This window comes from Petaurus breviceps, unplaced genomic scaffold, assembly GCF_028583685.1.
Source record: "Petaurus breviceps papuanus isolate PSGF00001 unplaced genomic scaffold, PetGlider_PUasm1.0 90919, whole genome shotgun sequence".
NCBI classification, from domain to species: domain Eukaryota; kingdom Metazoa; phylum Chordata; class Mammalia; order Diprotodontia; family Petauridae; genus Petaurus; species Petaurus breviceps.
The window spans coordinates 27830374-27852670 of record NW_027187378.1 but is presented as its reverse complement, the minus strand read 5'-3'; the positions used below and the strand labels follow the sequence as shown (position 1 = coordinate 27852670).

The window sequence follows — 22297 nt, the reverse complement described above, 5'->3', positions numbered from 1 at the left end:
GGCAGCTCAGGGGATGGACTCTTTCCCTTGAAGCCTCTTATAAATAAAGAATATGGGACAGAGAACAAGGGGCCCTGAGTTCTGCTCTCAGCTCTGCAGTGCATAAAATTCTCTGAGGTCTAAGACTGAAAAGAGCCACTAGGCCTTCACTGCACCAGTGTATCTAGGAAAGAAAGCTGAAATCACATTCTTTCTCTGCAGAATGAGGTGAAGGAGAGTCCAGGCCAGCTCTGCTTTTTAATGGTGAGGTACTAAATTAAAAAAAAAAATTGAAATTTAAAAAGAAGAAAAGAAAAACTATATAAAATAGGGAATGAAGGAGAAACCTTACTTCAGTCTCCTCCCTCCTGTATCCTTCTGTGTAGTATGTTGTAGTTGGGGAGTTGAGAGGTTTTTTTTTCAACCTTTTCCCCTGAAGGTGATGAACTGAATACAAAGTTGTTTTTAGTCAAATCCTACTCTTCATGACTCTTCAAACCCATTTAAGGTTTTCTTAGCAAAGACCCTTGGAGTGGTTTTGTCATTTCCTTCTCCTGCTCATTTTACAGATGAGGAAACTGAGGCAAACAGGGTTAAGTAGCTGGTCCAGGGACACACAACTTGTAAGTGTCTGAGGTCAGATTTGAACTGAGGAATATGAGTCTTCCTGACTACAGGCTTGGTGCTTTATCCATTGGACCATCTAGCTGCTGAATATAAAGTAAGTTAAGGCAAAAGAGAAGGGAGGGGAGAGAAAAGGAGATATGGGAAAGAAACTGAAGCTGAAAGAATAGGAAGGAAAAAAAGTGGAAGAGAATGGAAGGAAAGAGAAGAATAAAGGTAAAGAAAAATGAACCAAAAGTAAGAGGAAATTTGGGCATGTGATGGAAGGCAAGGGAAAAGGAGGTGGAAAGGAAGAGAAGTGAGGAAAGGTGGGAGTGAGGGAAGGTTAAAAAGGAGGAAGGAGATGTGGGAAGGAAAAGTAATTCTATTTGATAAAAGAATGAACAATTGGAAATAAAAAGATCTTCCCTGGATAGTTTTCCTTATAGCCTGAGCCCTGGGGTATCCTTTCTGGTTTCTGCCAGAATTCTCCTCTCTTATAGGTACCTTCCCTCAGCCAATGCTAGGTGAGATTGCAGAGTTGTCAGAATTTCCTCCCTCTTTTCCTAGGTACTCTATATTCTGGGCTTGCTTTCTTTTGCCCATGACCATCATACTTTAAGTTGTGGCTGCCATACTTATTCAATTGACTTGGAAGCCCAAGCCCTCCAAATGCCAATTTAATGAAGTGATTTTTGGTGACATAAGATTGGAACATATCAGAACATACCCCAGGCAACATGTTTCTCTTATTTTTTGCTTTCTGGGGACAGTTTTTCCACCCAACCTATCTCATCTGTGGGAATTCCAGGCCAGTGAGAGATATATTATAGGACAGTTAGCCTATTGGTGTCTGAAAATACATTTAATAAGTGTGCCTTCTATATCTTCATCTGATTCAATGATAATTCAACTGAATCTTGTGGCCCTCCACTGGAGACTGCCTTCAAGGTCAGAGGTTAGCCAAGTCTTAAGAGAGAAGAACCATTTGGGGATGGAGTATTCTTAGATTATAACTTCATGAGGAACTATACCATAGAATGCTTTAGGGGCTAGAGGGGTGGGGGAAAGCTGACATCAGTAAATTAATTTAGTAGGTGAACCTACTTCACCTACATCTTGAGTTACAGTTAAAACTACCCTTCCATTATCTCTTCTCTTGGCCCATCCTTATCAGACCAATATTCAGTTCTTCATTGTCAATAACAAATGGTAGTGGTGAGTAAAGTATTACTGCGTCAAAACTCAAAGAGTTTTGCCTGAAACCACTATTTTATTCCTGATACCAATCCATCTCAGCTAATCATACTGGTATGGTGGTCCAGCTTCATGCCTTAGAAGATAGAGATCATTCAGTAATAGTGGAAGTAAAGGCAGATGAAGTTGACTAAGGAAAGGGAATAACTAAGAAAGTTTGGCCTGGGAAGGGTGGATTCACCTGGTCCATTAAGAGTAAACAGATGGCAATAACTCCAAGGCATAATTATATGGTTGGATATTTGTTGCCTACATTTATTTAATATATGTGTTTAATATTTTTGCATATGCTATAACTATTTTGCTATGTCCCTGAAATGATCCAGAACACATTTGATATATGGAGAAGAATGCAACAGCCACTACAAGCCAACATGTGCTGGCTTTGTGACGGACAGGTGGTTATATGAAAGTAATTACATTTTCTGTTGACAGGGTAACCAGATTGAATATTCCATTTCTGTACCTTCTCCTAACCCTGGAATGCACTCTCTCCTGACCTCTGCCTCATGGAATCTCTGGATTCCTTCCAGTTCCAGGGAAACTTCCTATAGGAGGAACAGACTTTATCTCTTCCCTTTGTCTTTCCTCTTCCCCCAGGAAATTACTTTATGTTCACTTTTTATATATTTTACACTGACATCCATGTCCACATTGTTTTCCTACACTAGAAAATAAAACTTTAAAATATAAACTCTATATTAATTTATGTAAGTGAATTAATCACATACTGGCCGACCTTCTGTTGATGATCATTACCATGCTCAGTTAGGTAGCAAAACACTGGCCAAAATTCCCCAATTAGTCCTGCGGGTAATAAAATGGCAAAATATAGGCTAGGTAATGTTATGGTTAGGTTGATTCATAGTGGTTGAACTTAAACATGTCATTCTAAAGCTGGGGTCAGTAATCACAGATTCTTGAGAATGACAGCCCTTTGGGTACATATGTGCAGCAATTTTATTCCAAATAGGCAAATGTATCTGTATCTGTATGTTGACTCATCTCATTAAAACACAAACATAATTAAGTTTTATGAATAATAAAGGATTGTTCTCGATGGACTGTGCAGTGAAATTAAATGACATTAGGTTCTCTATTAAAAAAAAAAAGTAATCCCTTTATACTGAGACTAACTCACCTAGCAAAAAAATTAATTTACTGATGTCAGCTTTCCCCCACCCCCCTAACCCCCAAAGCATTCTATGGTATAGTTCCTCATGAAGTTATAATCTAAAAATATTCCTTCCCCAAATGGTTCTTCTCTCTTAAAACTTTGCTAACCTCTGTCCTCGAAGGCAATCTCCAGTGGAGGGCCACAAGATTCAGTTGTCGGTCCTGTGCTGTTCAACACTTTTATCATTGAATCAGATGAAGATATAGAAGGCACACTTATTAAATCTGAGGTTTCCACAAAACTGTGAGAGACAGCTTAATGCCATTAGTGAAAGAAGACTCAGAACAATCTGAACAGGTTGTGATGCTGGGTAAAGACGAAATTTTTAAATGATAACATAGAAAATTCAGTACCTTAGGCAGTTAGAAGGTATAGTGTGAAGAGCATTAGACTTGGAGTTGGACAGACTTGAATTTTACCGATGAGAAAACTGAGGCAAACAGGGGTAAGCAGCTTAGACATTTATGAGTGATGTGACTCTATGCTAGTCACTTAACTCAGTCTCCTCTTCTATAAAATGTGGATAATAATAGCACCTGACTGATAGCATTGTTGTGAGGCTCAAATGAGATAATATATTGAAATATTTATAAATTTTACAATACATAATACGATAACAGTGACAATATTTATGCAGCACTTTGCAAACCTTAAAATGCTATATAAATGCTAGCTATTATTATCCATGTTCAAAAGATCAATTGCACCAGTCTAGAATAAGGAAGATCTGTCATAGAGAGGAAAAGATCTGTGGGTTTCAGCTGAACACAATTAAAATAGGAGCCAAAAATGTATTAAGACTGCTAAAAAAGGAAGATAGCATAAAGTTACATTTCATTAATAGAAGTGTGGTGACTAAATCACAGACCATAATAGTCCTCATGTACTCTGAAGTATTGTATTCAATTCTGAGTGCCACATCTGAATAACTTAGTTATTCCCAAAGGGGACTAAGGTCAAGAATCTAGGCTGTCTTGAAACTATGTTCTAAGAGAAATAGTGAAGGAATCGAGAATGTTTAACCTAGAGAATTTGTTGGTGTTCAGTCATTTCAGTCGTATCTGATTCTTCATGACCCCATTTGGGGTTTTCTTAGCAAAGATACTGGAGTGATTTGCCATTTCCTTCACAAGCTCATTTTACAGATGAGGAGGAGATTGAGGCAAACAGGGTTAAGTGACTTGTCCTGGGTCACACAGCTACTAAGTATCTGAGGCCACGTTTGAACTCAGGTCTTCCTGGTTCCAGGTCCTGAGCTATATTCACTTGCACCACCTAGTTGTCCTATACAATGCCCATTCTGCACCCCCCTCAAAAAAATCCCCTTTTGCACAGACTTCTTCCAGAAAGATCTTACCTATGATTGATTGGCCAGTGCCCTGTGAGCAGCTCTACCTTGTCCCTAACAGAAGTACCTTTACTTGTTTTGGTATGTTGAAGCTATGGGAGTAAATGAAAGGATCAAATCAGTGTATAAAGAAATGAGAACCAAGGACAGCACCTTCAGGAGTGGGTGGGGAGGACAGGGAATCTTCCCTAATACTCTGTCCTTTAAAAGCCAGTAAACATTCTCATCTGGGTTGCAGCACACATCATCACACTAAGATTCAATGTTAAAAAAAAGGAAAAATGGTTGGATATTTTTTTTTTCCTTTTTGGAGAAGAGATAATAGAATGATTCAAATGACAAAGAAGGAAGGGAGGGGAAAAAACATAAGCAACAAACCAAAAATGCATTTAAGAGCTAAAATTCCTTGGCAAATATTCTCTTGTCTGGCTTTATAAAGGAAGAGTTTAAGATAGTGTGAAATAAAAAGAAGTTCTTGTTTACATGTGAAGTTTAAAGATGGCAGAGTGTAACTAAACTTGATGGTTTCCCATGAGAGAAGGGTCATATAATCTCAACTTTGGAAGAGGCCTATCTCAGATGCCGCCTACTCAAACCTGTACCTAAGCAAGAATCCCCTTTATTGCATACATGACACGAATGCCTTGTATAGCGTCCAGCAAAAGCTGGATGATCAGTACAAGAAGCCTATTCCAATCTGGGATAGCTTTAATTGTTAGGGAGTTTTTCCAGGTATCAGGCCTAAACCTGTCTCTAACTTTGACCTAGTTTGCCCAGCTTTTCCTCTGGTGCCAAGTAGAACAAATCTAATCTCTCTCCATGTAGCAGACCTCCATGAAGACAGTTGCCTGTCCCTACCATACCTGCCCCCCCCTTCAAGTTTTCACTTTTCCAGGATAAATAGCCCCAATCATGACCACAACAACCAATATTTATGCAGAGCTTTAACATTTGCTAAATACTTAGCATATATGATCTCATTTGAACCACACAACAATTATGAGAGGTAGGTATTCTATGTGGTACTATTCCATTTTATAGATGAAGAAACTGAGATTCAGAAAGGCCAAGTAGCTTATTTGCCCATGGTCACACAACTAAGTATCATAAGCAGGAGGATTTGAATTGTTCTTTCACATCTGACATTGTCAGTCAAATGGTCTTTGCCTTTTCTCATCAAAAAATTATTTGATCTGAGGAAATATATATCAATCTGTCATCTACTTTCCTTGGCACTACATTTGGTTTAAAATTTACTAGAGGTAACAGATGCTCTCTCATATTCTGTGACATGTCTTGGTATTACTGAACAAACATCAGCTATGCCTGTATCTAAAGGAGTGTCAATCTGAACTAAAAATACACCACTGCTAATAGACTTTCAAAATTAACTTGTCTATACTATCAATTATATGGGTGGAATCCCATTACAGTGAGCGCCATTACAAAGATGTGTTTTGCATCACAGAGTGATTTCTCATGTCCTGGCCAATAACCCAGAGTAAGAGCTATTGATAGGGGTATAACAAATCATCTACAATGCAGAAGCCCAGACTATAAATAAGTTAATGCTTCCCTGGTCCTTATCACAGTCAGTTTCTATAACAAAAGCACCTGAGGGGTACTTTGAGGGCTGGGGAGAGAGGAGAACCATTTTTCTATTAAAAGTCATTGACTCATGAAATAAGGAGGAAAAGGGGAATATGTGAAAATAAAGAATAAACTCCCTTCCCCTAAAAAAAGACAGGAAATGTTCAGACCATGATTTTTAAGTTAGATCAACAAACATTTATCAAGCACCTAGTATAGTTAATAGCTAACATATATAGACAGCAATTGTTCTGTGCTATGCACTGTCCTAAGTACTTCACTATTACCATCTCATCTGATCCTCAGAACCTTGAGAGGTCTGTGCTATTATTAACCCCATTTTACAAATGAGGAAACCGAGGTTAAGGAACTCGCCCAGGGTCACTCTACCAGTAAGTGCCAGAGGCTAGAAGTGAACTCACCTCTTCCTGATCCCAGGAATTGTACAGGGACTATTTTAAGCACTTGTGGATAGAAAGAAAGTGAAACACAAACAAAAAACAACAAAACACCGGTCCCTGCCCTCCGGGAGTATCTAATAATCTAATGATCTAATCTAATGAGGATGATGATATGCAAAGAACTAGGAAAGGCAACAAAAAGGATAGAGCAAAAATCTTTGATAAGAAACCGAGGGAAGGCACCACAACTAAGGCAGATCAAAAAAGGCTTCTGGCAGAAGGTGGGATTTTAGCTGGGACTTGTAGGAAGCTAGGGAGGTCAGGAGACAGAGATGAAGAGGAAGGGGATTCTAGGCATAGGGGATAGCCAGGGAAAGTGCCTGAAAGAGTTGGGAGATGGGGGACCCTGTGTGATGAACAGAAAGCAGGTCTGTGTCACTGGCTTACAGAGTACACACACTGAGGGCTGGGGAGATCAGGTATAAGAAGACGGGAAAAGTAGAAGGGGGAGGGGCACGTTATAAAAAGTTTTAGATATCAGAGGATCTTATATTTTATCTTGGAAGTGATTAGGAGCCATATAAGTTTACTGAATAGTGAGAGTACAGGGTGGGGTAACCTGGTCATATTTGTGCTTTAGGAAGATCAAAGATGAATGGAGCATAGACTAGAATGGGGAGAGCCTTAAGAGAGGGAAGCCAATCGGTAGGCTATTGCAATAGCTCAGGCATAAGTCTGTGAGGGTCTGTACTAGCATGGTGGTGATGCAGTAAAGGCCAAAACCAAAACCTTTTCCCTCTACCTCAAAAGAATTTGGGTCCCATTTGTTTGAGGAGGGAATGACAAGGTACAGGCCCAAGACAAGACCTTTCCCCTTTACCCCAAAAGAATTTGAATCCCATTTGTCCATAGGCCCAGGGAAACCCCCTACCCTGAATTCTTCCAGAATTTTCCCATCCTTCATCCAATCAAAAATACACTTAACCTAAGCCTAGCCCTCCCATTGTCTGTTATTTCCAGATTGTCTCAGGCTGCTTCCCACCCTAAATTCCATCAAAATCCCATTCTCTTGGTTCCTGGGAATCTGACCTCTAATCACCCAGTCCTATCTGGACTATCTTAGACTCCTCCTCAAGACCCTTCCTAAACCCCTCCTCTATTCACCACAGACTACTTGACCACTCCTAGATCCCTCCCACAGTCTTTCTGTATATAAGATTCATCCTGCCTCAGTTTCAATCTAGTTGAGATTCAATATGGCCTACATGACAAATGCTTAAGCTTCTTTAGAGTCTATCTGATATGGCAAATCTTTAATAAACTTTGTTTTACTTTGGCTGAAAGAAGACTTGGGTTGAATTCATTTGGGTAGAACTTGGCACGTCGGTATTTTGGGGTCCCAAGCACCTCCTAAACTCCAACATTTTAAACTCCAACAGTGGTAATGTCAGAGGAGAGAAGTGTGCATATATGAGGGTGAGTACAAAGCTAGAATGAATGGGCCTTGGCAACAGATTGTATGTGTTCTGTGAGAGAGAGATGAAGGAGTTTGCAATTCTGGGTGATTAGGAGGATAGTAAAAGGAAAGCTGGGGGAAAGAAGAGTTTAAAGGAGGGGGAGATGAGTTCAGTTTTAGATGTAAGGGGTTTAAGTTGTCTGCGGGATACCTAGTTTGAGATGTCCAATGGTCAGTTGAAATATATCTGGGAATTATTCACATAGGGATGGTAACTGAATCCATGGGAGCTGATGAGATCATCAAATGAGATATTCATGAGAAAAAAAGAGTCAGTGGGCATGACCTGAATGAAGATATAGCAAAGGAGGCTGGTCAAACAGGTAGGCAGAAAATCAAGAGAAAGTAGAGTGACAAAAACCTAGAGAGAAGAGAGTACCAAGGCCAGGTGTCAAAGGCCAAGAGGGATGAGAATTGAGAAATGGTCATTAGATTTGGCAATTAAGAGATCAGCTTTGGAGAACTTTGTAACAACTTTGATAACTTTGGAGATAAGTTTCAGCTGAATTTAAGAGGTTACCCACAAAGAGAGTTAGGGTTGCTCTGGATACCCCAAAATACCAACACGCTGAGTCCTGACAAATGAATTCTACTCAAGTCTTCTCTTAGCCAAAGAAAAGTAAAGGTTGTTAAAAGTTCACTTGCATTAGACACAGAGTAAATCTGTGCTAGGCCATTCTATGGTGCTCTCACCAACATGAAGACAGGATGGGGTCTTATATACAGAAGGTTGTGGGAGGAACCTAGGGGTGGTCTAGGGGAAGAATTTGGGGAGGGTCTTCAGGAGGAGTTAATGAGGTCAATGAGTGATTAAGGGTGGGAAGTCGATGGAGGCCACCTGGAGATGACAAACAATGGTGGGCTAGTAACTGAGGCTTGGGCTCAGTCACTATGCAAGGCTTATCGCCTCAAGCAAATGCCTCATCAAATGGGATGATTTAATCAAGAGTCCAAGGGAGGTTCCCAGAGCCTGTACCTCCAGGACTCAAGGAGAGCTCTGAGGGGGCTCCCAGAGCCCATACCTCATCAGAATGATGAGTTTGGAAGCCAGACTGCAGAGAGTTAAGAAGAGAGTAAGGGGAAATAAAGTCAAGGCACCTATTGTAGATAAAGAAACAAAATGATGTCACTAATTATTCAAGTCTATTCAAGGAGTTTTGCCACTAAGGGGAGGCTTACCAAGGAATGACAGTTAATGGGGATAGGTGGATTAAGTGAGACTTTTTTGAGAATGGGGAGAGATATGGAAGGCTGTAGGAAAGTATAACTGGTAAACAGAAACAGACTGAAGATAAAGTGAGAGTGGAAATGATAGTTGGGGAAGACACAGGATGGCATGGGATCACTTGTGCATGTACATGCTACAGCCCTGGCAAAGAAAAGGGTGAAAGAGGAGATTATGGTGGAAGATATCTGAGTAATAAGGGATAAGGAGAGGATAAGAGGGTGAATGGCCTCCATTTTTTTTCAGTGAAATACGATGTAAGATTCTCAAATGAGAGTGTGTGCAGATGTGTGGGGAGTCATAGGAGGTTAAGAAGGTGAAACATTTTATTCAAGAAATAGAACAAATAGGATGTATACTTCATTTTTTACTTTATGGTTAGTTGTGGGTAAAGGGATTGATTATAATAAGGAAGAGGGATGCTTAGAAGAAATTGAATAATTCCATTCAATCAGAAAAATAGTTATTTAGCACTAGGGTGAAAAAAAGGAAAGTATAAAGAAAGAGAAAGAGAGAAACAAAGACTTCCCTGGGAGAAGTCACTTAGGAAGACAAAGAGAGACCCAAACTCAGGAGGAGAAAGAAAAAGGTTCAGAAGGTCCCAAGATTAGTTTTAGCCAAGGTAAAAAGCAATTATCACTTCCTACTGAAATTCTGATTAGTTGATTAAACACTGTTCAGAGATCTTCATTTGTTCTGATTCTTTATGCCTCTTCATTCCTAGAAAGGAAAACTGTACCTGGGAAGATAAAGTTGAATTTCAACAAGTAAAAATATGAAGAGGTACTTCAAGCATAGGGAACAGTGTGAGCAAAGGAATGGAGAAAGCAAAACATATGCTGTGTTCAAGGGTGGTGAACGTTTCTTGTTTGACTAAAACGCAAGATGCATAAGGATAGTCATGTGAATGAGACAAGGCTGGAGAGACAGAATCATAGGATTTCAGAATTGCAAAGATAAAAAAAAAAGGACCTTCAGAGATTATCTAGTCCAATCTGCACCTAAGCAGTATCCTCCTCTGTAATGCCCCTTCAAAGGTTCAAGCTCAAACACACTGATTCATGTTAGGTTCTTCAACCAACACCAGTGGCTTCTCAGCATTACCATACCAAGGTTAAGGCATCTGGATGTTATTCAGTAGACAAGGGACAGTCTCTGAAGCACTATGAAAAGTGGAATGACGCGATAAGAACTGTGCATAAGGAAGATTAATTTATCAATGGGGTGAATGATGGATTGGTGGAGGTGGTTAGTGGCACTGGAGGTGGGAGACTAGTTAAGTTTATAACAGTAGGCCAAGTAAGAGTAAATGAGTCCATCTGTATGGATAAAGTGAATACCATGGATCAATTACCGTATTCTAAGCTTGCTGTTATCTCCTACATCTTTTCCTGAGGCTTTCTTGAATCCTAAAGGAAGCTTGGCTAAGTTGTCTACTGCTTTCATTAGGTGACATTCAGCTCTCCAGAAAGGGAGATTTTCTTTTCAAACTCCTGGGTTGTGATGCTGGTGGCATTTCTTATTTGAAATGAATTTGCTGCAATCTGTGTCCTTAGCATTTGATACATAAAAGAGCTTGCTTCTCTGGGAAAGAAAAGGATGCCTGGTTTTCACCTTTCAGATTAGATGCAAATTTTATTAAAAGGAAAATTCTTCATTTAAAAAGGCTGTATCTAAACAAAGATTGCAGCTGGTTAAAGAGAGGCACCAGAACTAGCCCAGTGTGCTCCTCAGATTCTTCATTTATATCTAAATCTCATGAATCCAGACAAACTAAACAGAACCACTCATATAATAGGGAACAGATCAAGATTTTTTTTTTTTTGATCCAAGAAATAACAGGATCAGGAGAAAGGATATTGCAATAGTCCACATGGGTATGAAATAATCCTAAAGCACAGATCTAACCTTGTCAATATCTCTTAACAGGCCAGTTCATGACTACTCAGTGGTTGACTGACCATACCTTCTGGGATAAAATACAAATTCCTCCAGCATTCAGAGCCTTTTATGACATAAATTTCACATTTATGCCATACATGTACTTTCCTAGACATATTTTTTGTTCCCAAATTTACCATTCTATCTCCCACCTCTGAACAGGCTATCCAACATGGTTAGAATACACACCCTCTTCCCCTCTGCCTCAGAATCCTTAGCTGCCTGCAAGGCTTAGTTCCTGTCACTTCTGGTGGAAAATCTTTCTTGATCTCTCTAGTTGTTAGTGTACTTTCACTCCTTGAAAAAATTATGCATATACTTATGTTTTCACATATTATAGTATATTCCTACCCCATTAGATTATAAACTCCTTGAGGGAAGGGACCGTTTTTATTTTTTTTCATCTTTGTATCTCTCAAAAGCAGTAGTTGCCTAGAAAATACCTACTGGGTAAAATGAATGGCTATGAAAGCTTAGTACTAGGAATATGGGAGAGATGTTGCAGAGGTGAAATTGATAGAACCTGGCCATTATTTGGTGATGAGAGGTGAGGAAAAAGGGAAATATTAATAATAATCCAATATTTAGAACTCTAAAAGCTGGGTAAAAAGTAACAGTACTAAGAGAAATAGCAAAGTCAGAAAGAGGAACCGGTTTTGGGGAAAGATAAGAACTACATTCGATTTGAGCTATGTCAAGTTTGAGACACCCTTAGGACAGAGGTCTTATAAGCTATGTGATTCTGGAGCTCGAAAGAAGGTTAGGCCTGGAGAAACTGACTTGGGAATCATTGGAGTAGAGGTGACAGTTGAAGCTATGAGAGTAAATGAAATTATTAAACCAGAGTATAAAGAACTAAGAAGGCCAGGGACAGCATGTTGAGGAGGGGTTGGGGAGGACAGGGAATCTTCCCTAGGACTATCTGTCCTTTAGCAGGTTGCAAAAGCCAGTAAACATTCTCACCTGAGCTGTAGCACACACTATCACATTAAGATTCAATGTTGAAAAGAGGAAAAAAAAGGTTGGATTTTTTTTTTTTTTTTGTAAAAGAAACTATACATAGCACAATTCAAATGACAAAGCAGGAAGAGAGGAAAAAAAAAAACAACCATAAGTAACAAACCAAAAACTCATTTAAGAGCTAAAAGTCCTTGGTATTTTCATTTCATAAAGGAAGTTTAAAATAGTATGAAATAAAAAGAAGTCCTTGTAGTTTATATCTGAAGTTTAAAGATGGCACAGTGTAACTAAACTTGATAGCTTTCCATGAAAGAAGGGTTAGGGCAGAAATTCTTTGTGATCTTGGGGGGCTCTGGGCTGAAGAGGTGTGATGTTTTCTTATATGGGGTAAAGTCACTGGAACTTCTAAGAAACACAGGCACTCATCATGCAGGGCTGGCTGTTCTTCAAGTCCCTGATATCTTTCAAGTGGTACAAACTGAGAGTTGTTCTAAAAGAGAGGAATGAAGATTAAAAGCTTTCCATTCAACTTGTTCAAGCTTTTTAGGAATGACAGGTAGTTAGAATGCAAGGTTTGTTTTCTTGAAATAATCTAATACCTATTTTTATAGCTTTCCTTCCTTCCTTCCTTCCTTCCTTCCTTCCTTCCTTCCTTCATTCCTTCCTTCGTTCCTTCCTTCCTCCCTTCCTCCCTCCCTTCCTCCCTCCCTTCTTTTCTCTCCCCTCTTTCTTTTGCTAGTCCGTGATTTTACTGGGGTGGCCAACCTAAGGTTTGGAAGCTCTGCCTACACTGATATAAATGGTTAATTCTTCAAACATACAGTCTTAGAGACGTGTCTGGAGCATTAAGAACAAAAGTAACTTGTCTACAGTTACACAGTCAATGTGTCAGAGGAAGGACCGAAACCTAAGTCTTTCAACTTCACTATCTCCTTAATGATTCCATTCTCCTTCTTCCCAAAGCCAACCCCTCCACATGCATCCTTTATCCCACCCTCTCCTCTTCTCTAGAAGATTATCTCCCTACTATCTTTCCCAGGGCTACATAAGAGTCAAAGGACATAAAACTCAGGACAGTATAACCTGTAAAATGACAGGTAAATAAGGGATGGTGACCATGAGGATGATGGCTCTTCATGAGGCATATTTACATCTGGGCTGAAATCCTGGTTCTGTTGCTTGCTAAGCAGTATGACTTTGAGCAAAGCACTTAGCCTCTCTGTGCCTCAGTTTCCTCTTCTGTATGAATTGAGAATAAAGATACTTGCACAACCCTATGTCACAGTTATCACTGTGAGAATCAAGTGAGATAAAGTCCTCTGTAACCAGAAATCATTGTAAAAATGTAAGTTGTCATCATGAATAAATATTGATAATTACTAATAACACCCACAACATCTTATCTAGCACACTGCAGACAGGAATAACAGGAGTGGAGGAAGTAAAAATGAATTTGATGGAAGTTCTCTGATGGAATGGCAACCAGAGAATGATCATATCAAGGGCTGGGGTAGGAACCACAAAACCAGCAGGCAAAATAGAGGAAAATTATGTTCTGTAAATGGCATTTCAAAGGTCAAATTTCAAGGAAACCCCCCCCCCCCAAACATCCCGTCAGTCAGAAGGTATAGCTGACATTTTTCTACTATTGTTCAGTTGATACCAAATGTAATAGAAGCAGAAGAGAACTATGAAATAATTTAGCTCAAACCCCTTATTTTTCAGAAAATTAAGACCAGAGACATTAAGTGATTTAGCTAAGATCACATAGCTTGGTTGCAGAAATTGGACTCCTTACACTATTCTTTTCTCTCTACCATACTATGTGAAGAGGCTAGCTTAAAAGTGAGCCAGAACACATGTATATAGGGGCAAAGAAAGGGAGAAATTGCTCCCTACTCCAAATTGTAGGTGGCATGCTTCTCTATTTCCCTATGTTGCCAGTTCTCAAACCCTGGAATCTTTGGCTCCAGAAGTGGGGAAGAAACAGATCAAGATACACAATTCTCCAGCTATAACCTTGTCTCATTTCTCCAACTTTATCTGTGAAGAAAGCCTATATCCAACTGGGTCTCTTCCTCTTTGCTGTAGAACCTGGAATGTTGTTCAACTGGAGCTTCTGGGGCAGCCCTGTACTGGTGGATATGGATGAGACCCTTCTTCTCTGGCAACTGAGTGCTGCCATTAGCAGCCTCCCAGAGAGGAACAGGAAAACCTCTTATTTGAGACCTCACTGACAGCCTGGGAAAGACTCAGGCAACACCCAAAGATTCAAAGGCATCCAGCCCAATTCTCTTTTTTTAAAAATTCTTTAATTTATTAATTTGTTTGTTTCCTTTTAGTTTACAGGATTCAATTCCACAATTCCTTGAATTTCACATTTTGTCCCCCTCCCTCTCCTCCCCCCCCCATGGCATCTTATAATCAAGTATAGGATCTGTAGATACTTTCACATTATACAATGGTCAGGTTATAAGGATGGATTGTACCAGCTGGAATGAAAAATGGTATAGAGGACATAAAATCAAATAAGAGAACGAAAAAGATCAGGTATTTTCTCCAGCCCAAGTCTCTAGAGAAATAGTGATGCCATTTTGGGCCCAAGTTTGGGATGGATAAATGCTTTAGGCTTTGTGATTCTCACAGAATCAGAGCAAACAATGTGACAGAGATGGGGAAAAACAAAACAAAGCAAAACATCAATAAGGGAATGCAGGGCTTACCCAAGGACTTTGACAAGGAGATTATACAGAAGTACAGAGGCTTTCATGCCTGACTTCTGGGTTGGCTCAAACAGTGCTAGACAATGCTTACCAATTTTAGTTTGTTAAAGGAATCCATATGGGCTATGGCTTCTAAAATCTTTCCGTTTTGAAATGCTCATTCCTATAGTCAGTAGTTTCTCTATGATCAATCTCACATTACTCATCTCTGTTAGAGAATAGTAATCAGCGTGTGGGGTGGGGAGGGGATAGGCCTAGTCCTGGCCAAACCTTTTGTTTCCTTTGCGGTCTCTCTCTCACTCATCTGCTCCTCTTCCTTAGCCTCTACATATTTCTTCCTTTTAGAGAACTCATATCCTTTCAGTATTAGATAGAAGGTCAGCCACATGTCAAGTCATGACTTTCAATAATACAATAATAAATTCCATTTATGTGGTGTCTCAAGGCTTTACAAAGTACTCTCCTCATAATAGGGAGGAAATGGAACTGTGTAGAGCACTGGATTTGAAGGTGGTTAGAAGGACTAGGGTGAAATCTCACCTCCTTTACTTATTACATCTTTGACCCTGGACAAGTCACCAAAGTGCTTGCTGACTGACTGATTTTACTTCTCTGCATCTCAGCTTCCTCTTCTGTTAAATAAGGGTATTGGATAAAATGTCCTCTAAAGTACTTTCCAACTCTAAATCTGTGATCCTATGAGCTTTGTGAGGTGGGTGGTACAAGTATTTTTTTTTTTCAGATGAGGACACTGAGATTCAGAGAGGGTTAGGATTTGACTACGGTCACATAGTAAGCAAGTATCAGAAGGAAGACTTGTAACCAGGGTCCCCTGGCTTCAGTCTCTGGTCTTCTGACTACACCAAGCTGTCTCTCAGCTAATTTCAAAGACATCTAGAGATCCAACATTGGTTGATTGTGGGCTAGGTTTCTTGATTAGGGTTGGGAATACTGGGCGTTCGATTTCTAAGTTTCAGGGAAAGTAAAAAGGGCTTGGTGCAGCTGACATATTGGGGCTGGGGGGCGGGTAGAGATAAAAGAGAAAAATGCTGGGAATGTAATGTGCTCTTTTTGTTGTTGTTGAAAGGAAAAAGCTGGCAAGAACACAGCTCTTTTCTGCCAGCAATGCGGCAGCAGTGACTTGGCAGCAGCCAGGAACCAGATGCCATCCTCATCTGGTTGTCTTGGCTGGATGATTTGTTTGAAGTGAACAGTCCAAACACAGCAAGTGAGGGTGGGGGTCCTTCCAGGACTGATCACAGGGCAAGGTGGTAAAGTAGAGAGCTTTTCATCCATTCTCTGATTTTCAGAAACTTTGTATAATGCAGGTACCTCTTCCCTGGCAGATGAGCCTAGCCAATGGAGGCTGAAGAGGCAGCCCTTTAGCCAAATGCCAGGAGAGTAAAGTATGTCATGACTGGCTCTCCTCAAAAAGAAGGTGAGCTGTGCAATCCTCCTTTTCCAGGCCCCTTCTAAGGCTCAGGCATGGCTGGCTTTTTCAGAAAAGAGATGGAGCTATCTGGACATTTTGAATTAAGTCAGTGACTGAGCTGCCACCTTTCTTCGGACATTACAGCTGGAAGGAAGTTTAGAGGTTCATCTAGTCAGATGCTTTCACTTGACAGAGGAGGGAACCTAGGCCTAGAGAGGTGAAGAAACTTCTTCAAGGTCACAGGTAATACATATTCAAATCTCAACTTTCTGACCTTACATCCTGGCTTTTAGCACTGCCCCAATTTATTTTGCTAATGGCAGGGAGCAGAGCCCATTGTGGACCAGGGTTCCTGGAACATCTGAGGGGACAACAGGGCCACTGGACCTTCTAAACAATGTTCATAGCTACCAGTGATAGAAAAATTGGTAAATAGGTGTAATTCGAAATACACCAGTGACATTCAACATGCTGCCAAGAAAGAAAGGGAGACCAGGAAAGAAAGTTGTGTCTGTCCATGAGCAAACGTTTGCCAGCCCCACAATCTGTTAGCCAAATGATGAAGGGCTTACAACTGAGGCTTGGGGAAGAAGGAAAGGAAGGGAAGAGGGGGAAAGGTGAGGAAGGAAAGTAGGAAAACATCTCTCTGGCTCCACCTGAAACCAAAGGCAAATTCACTTTATAACAAAAGCTTAAAGTTTGGGTCCATGTTTGTATACACATCAGTATGTGTGATAAGAAGGCTGCCTTACAGTAAAACCTGCCAATAACACCCATTTTGGTCACCATCTGCTACAGAAGAGAGAAAGCACCTGACAGGAGCAGCTGCTGACTGCAGAGGGAAGGTAAGAGACAAATCAGCCTCACTTTGGAGTTGGCCTGCTGCAAGGTAGCACATGGCCCAGACCAACAGGAATGCCAACTGCTCCCTTTTAAGCTCAGCCTAATTAGGAGGTGGACCGTGTGGAGAAATCTCAGCATTGTTCATTTATTTCATCATAGGAAGTCCAGAAGGAAAACTATCCTTCCTTAAGGCCTCTGTCCCATACCCTGCATCAGACTGAACAACTTATTAATTTCTGGAGCACAGAAGAGACCTCAGCACTTCAAGGATTGCTGGAGTTTTAAGAAGAGGTAATTTCCAGAAGTGAATTCTTGTTCAGGTATGGGTAAGGTTAGATGGATGGCCTCTGAGGTCCCTCCTATTTGTGAGATTTTGGGGTGTTGAGACCAGATAATACTTAGAGTTCCAGTCTCTCCTCACTACAAAGAGAGAGGTAACCTGCTCATCTTTCTGCACATGGCATATGATTTTTTCCATGGTATGTGGTCATGGTTTAGCAAGCCTTAATAGAATGGGTTTGTTTTCTGTTTTAAGATTATGAAGGAGTGGAGTTGGTGTATGTGTGTATGTGTGTGTGTGTGTGTGTGTGTGTGTGTGAATTCCAAAGCCATAAAAAAACAGAATTTCAAAAGGAAGCTTTTTCATTCTATTTATTTCAAACAACCAATATTCTAAAAAACATCTTTATGATCAATGCTTCTTTAAAAAAAAAAATTTAAAGTTTTAGATTCTGGCTCTCTTAACTTCACATCAATGAACCTATGAAGCCATGATTGGCTACTATACCATGAGTTCTTAACCTGGGGTCCACAGATCTCAAAGTTTCCATGGATAGATTTCAAAAGGTCTGTGAATCTAGATGGGAGAAAAACTACATCTTTATTTTCACTAGCCTCTAACTGAAATTTAGCATTTCCTTCAATTATGACTTTAGGCAATAAACATTATTCTGAGAAGAAATTCATAGACTGGGGAAAGGGTCTATGACACACACATACAAAAAGGCATATTACATCCTTCAAAGGTTTGTGAGTTGATTGGCATGTGTTTCCTCAATTGACCAAGAATGCAACCCTGACAGCATTCTTTCGGAGTTTACCCCATAGCTGACTTGGTGATGAGCTTCTGCACACTCAGGCAGGTCAACAGAGAGATATACAGAATGGTACTGGATCTTATTCAAAACTCTTTCAGCTTGGCAGGACCAGCCAGGGCCTAGGTTCCCCCGGCCTAGCCCTTGAAAACTCAGGCTCACTGTCACCATAAGGAGGCAACAGAATAAGTGCTTTAAGTGAAAACTTTATCAACTGTATGGAAGACCTAATAATAACTATGTTCCCTTGCTTGGGATATACCATATTTGTTGTTGTTGTTCAGTTGTTTCAGTCATGTCTGATTTTTCAAGACCCCATTTGGGGTTTTCTTGGCAAACATACTGGAGTGGTTTTCCATTTCCTTCTCTACCTCATTTTATATATGAGGAAACTGAAGCAAACAGGGTTAAGTGACTTGGTCAGGGTCACACAGTTAGTAAGTGTCTGAGGCCAGATTTGAATTCAGGTTTTCCTGAGTCCAGGCCCATCACTCTATCCCTTGTGCCACCTAGTATTTCTTTGCTGGTCAAACTGAATGACAAATTAGCACAGTATAGTCAAAAGGACACAAGTGTGTTAGTTAGAAGACCTGAGTCCTATTCCTAGCTCTTTAACTAAATCTCTGGATGGCCACAGACAAGTCATTCCAATTCCCTGAGCCTCAGTTTCCTCATCTGTTAAATGAGTTGAATAGACTAGATTATCTCCAAGGTTCCTCCCAGCTCTAACATTCCATGGTTCTCTGAAGCCTGGTGTAAACAGTGCAGGAGAGGGTCACAGGATCTAGAATTCTCCACACTCCCAGCTCCTTGCTTGAACATGGTCCCTTCACACTTGTTTTCAAGGAGATCTGCTACTAGACTGTTCTACAGTTGCTTTCCCATTGGCCAAGCTGGAAAGATACAGCCTGGTTCACTCTAAGAGCTGTGTCCAGGCACTGGAGCTGAAGTGGCAAGGGAGGGTGAGTCAGCAGGTCTTTCTTTGAGGAACTGCACCCTTTTGAAATGAAGAAATCCAATACCACCTACATCCTAGGTTCTCTGATCCTATCATAAATTAAGTTGCTTAATTATTCTTTAAGTTTGGCTGTCCTAACCAGGACATCCTGGCCTTGGAAAAGGAAGTGAAACAAATCAACATAATGATACTATGGGAAGATTATACCAGGAGGAGGGAGTTGTAGCTTGACTCCTCACCCTGCCACAAACTCACTGAGGGGCCTTCCCCCTGTATCTATGAGCCGCACTTCACTTCCCTATAAAATGAGAGAGCTGACCTAGCACAGGATCTTTAAGGGCCCTTCCAGCTTCAACATTCTGTGAGTTGTTAAGGAAAGAAAAGTGAAGCATTTCATCGGTCCATCAACAGATGCTTCTTTCTGATAGAAAGAAAAAGGTTCTTTGAAAGAGCAGAGGAGTGGGTATGCCATTGAGAAAGATCTGGATGAGAAATGATTTCCAAACTCAAATCTCTAAATGCCAAGGAAATCATTTCAGTCCATTACCATGCCAAAGAGATTTAATAGCTATGAGACACTTTAAGAGATTGGGGTGCTGGTCACAAGACATGTCTTCAGTGTAAATTCTGCCAGAAAAAAACATTTAAAAAACTGTCTGTAATTCTGTAGATTTCCCAGAAGAACATTTTTAGTCACTGAGCCTCTCATCTTTCCCATGTTTCAAAAGAAAGAAAACAAGGACTCACTGAAATGTTAGAGCTTCTTTTATATGCCTGGCCACTTAACACACAATAAATAAATAAATAAATAAATAAATAAATAAATAATCATATTGAATAACTCAGAGGGAGGCCTGGAGGGAGAGAGGGAGGGAGACCATGGGTATTGATTGAGTGATAGCATGAATAGTTTTCTTCCTGAGATTTGGTACTTATATCAAGGACACAGAACATGGAAAAAAAGATAGGGACAACTTGTTGCTTTAATTAATTTCACTTGCTATTGGGTCCATTGAGTAAATGGCAAAGAGGGTGAACTGAGAGGTGATTAGTCCTTGCAGTGAGTTGATGCCAGTCTGGGAGATAAAAGTCTGAGGCTGAGTACCTGAATGTAAGTGAATAGCATTAAACAGGATTGTATCAACAAGTAAACAGCTTCAAAGAAAGCTTGGAGGATCTTGAACCCACTTTGAAAAGCTCACAAAGATCTGTAGGAACACTCATGAAAAGTCAATTTCAGCTCTGAGCTCTTGTGGAAAAGGGGCTCTATGTTTGGGGCTTCCATTCATTAGCTTCAGTCATCAATTCCACTTCCCTCAGAGCCTCCTGGAGGTAACAAAGAAGAGGTCAGCATTGTCTCGGTGCCCAAAGGCATCAGTATTTCTCCATGCAGCCACACAAAGTTTTTGGAAACAGAGAAATGATCAGGATGGATGCTTGATGTATTCTGTTCTGCAAGATAAGTGGCTGCCATATAGAGAGTGGATTTCAAGGCCTGTAAAACATATCAACATTCACTAGGCAGCCCAGGGCAAGAGAAAGAAAGGAAAGACAAGAGACCTGGGTTCTAGGTCCAGCTCTGCCACTAATTGTATGTTACATTAGCTAAAAGACTCCATTGGGTCCCAGTTACCTTATCTACAAAGTGACAAGGTTGCTATTGGGCTGTTTCGAAGGTTCCTTCTAGCTTTAACATTCTATAATTCCATTTTAAAACATTGAAGAGTTGAAAGGACCCATTTCATTCCAAACTTGGCTGTTTCTTTTATTTAGCAATTCTGAAAATTCTCAGCCTGGCTACATTTATGGCTCATCTTAAATCTCCTGGGCCCAGATTTCAGGTGGCAGAAATTCTTCTGTTTGTCTTGGAGTTCAAAGGCTGTATATTTGGATCTGGGGCCAGAAATTGCATTTACTTCCTAAAATTATCCTTTGTCTAGATAAGACCATAAAAGAGAAGTCAATCCACTCTTCATGTTATAATAATGGTGACTTGGATTCAGTTCAAGTTCTTAAAGAAACAAAATTTCTTAAACACTGATTTTATGTACAGAATATTGTGCTAGGTGCTGAGGAAGATATAAAATTTAGATAAGACAGTCCCAGATACCATGGATTGTGAAATATAAGCTACATACACAACAGCTATAATTTAAACTCAATTCTTCAATCATTTATTACATATCTGCTATGTAAGACACTGTGTGAAACTCTAAGGAAAACAAAGACAAAAATAGTCAATGGTCTCTGCCCTCAAGGACTTTCCAATCTACTGGTGGAAAAAGTTTGTACCAAGATAAGCAAATATGAGAAAATATTAGGAGATAGAGAAGGTTAACAACTGTAGGAGTTAGGAGAGATTTCTACTGACTGAGCTGAACCTTGAAGGAAGCTAGGGAGTCTAGCTTCTGAGTTGGTGAGAAGGGTGTGCATGTTACAAATGGAAGACTTTGTGAAAAGGCACAGAATTGGGCCATGAGACAGTAAGTTTGGGGAAATGCTAGTAGGTCAGTTTAGCTAGATTATATAGTGCTTTAAGGGGAGTATGAACTAATTCTGGCAAGATAAGCAGGAAGCAATTTGTATAGGACCTTAAATTATAAGCAAAAGAATTTGCATTTTAACCAAGAAGGAAGAGATAGTGGGAAGAAAGGGATACACAATGAAAAGAATCATTGTGAAGCCAGAAACATGAAGATTCAGCAATGGATTGGATATGTGAGATGAGAGTTGTGAATCAAGAATGACACTGGAGTTGCAGCTTTGGGTGACTGTGAGGTTGCTGGTATCTTCAACAACAGTAAGAGGAGAGTTTAGAAGAGAAGAGAAAAAAGAGGAGGATTTGGGTAGAAAGATAATGAGTTCTGTTTTGAATACTGAGCTTGAGATGCATACAGGATAACCAGTTGAGGTGTCTAAGAGGCAGCCATTGATGCAAGACAGAAACACAAGAGAGGGACCTAGTTGTTGTTCAGTTGTTTTAGTCATGTCTGACTTTTTGTGACCCCATTTGGGATTTTCTTGACATAGATACTGGAAACCCAGGCAAACAAACAGGGTCAAGTAACATGCCCAGGGTCACACAGCTAGTAAGTGTCTGAGGCCAGATATGAACTCAGTAAGAGGAATCTTTCTGATTCCAGGCCTGGCACTGTATCCAGCACTGCACCACCGAGAGAGAGAGAGAAAAGAGAGACAGAGACAGAGAGAGAGAGAGAGAGAGAGAGAGAGAGAGAGAGAGAGAGAGAGA

At 40.2% G+C, this 22297-nt stretch overlaps 1 long non-coding RNA gene across 1 annotated transcript in view; it reads left to right on the top strand.

Annotated features, from left to right (window-relative positions):
- Positions 1–17131: 17131 nt before the first annotated feature.
- LOC138152014 (uncharacterized) overlaps positions 17132–22297 on the top strand; it is a 36191-nt gene continuing 31025 nt past the window's right edge. The window contains exon 1 of the long non-coding RNA XR_011165994.1: positions 17132–17286. This is a non-coding gene — a long non-coding RNA (uncharacterized lncRNA). The remainder of the gene's footprint in view (positions 17287–22297) is intronic.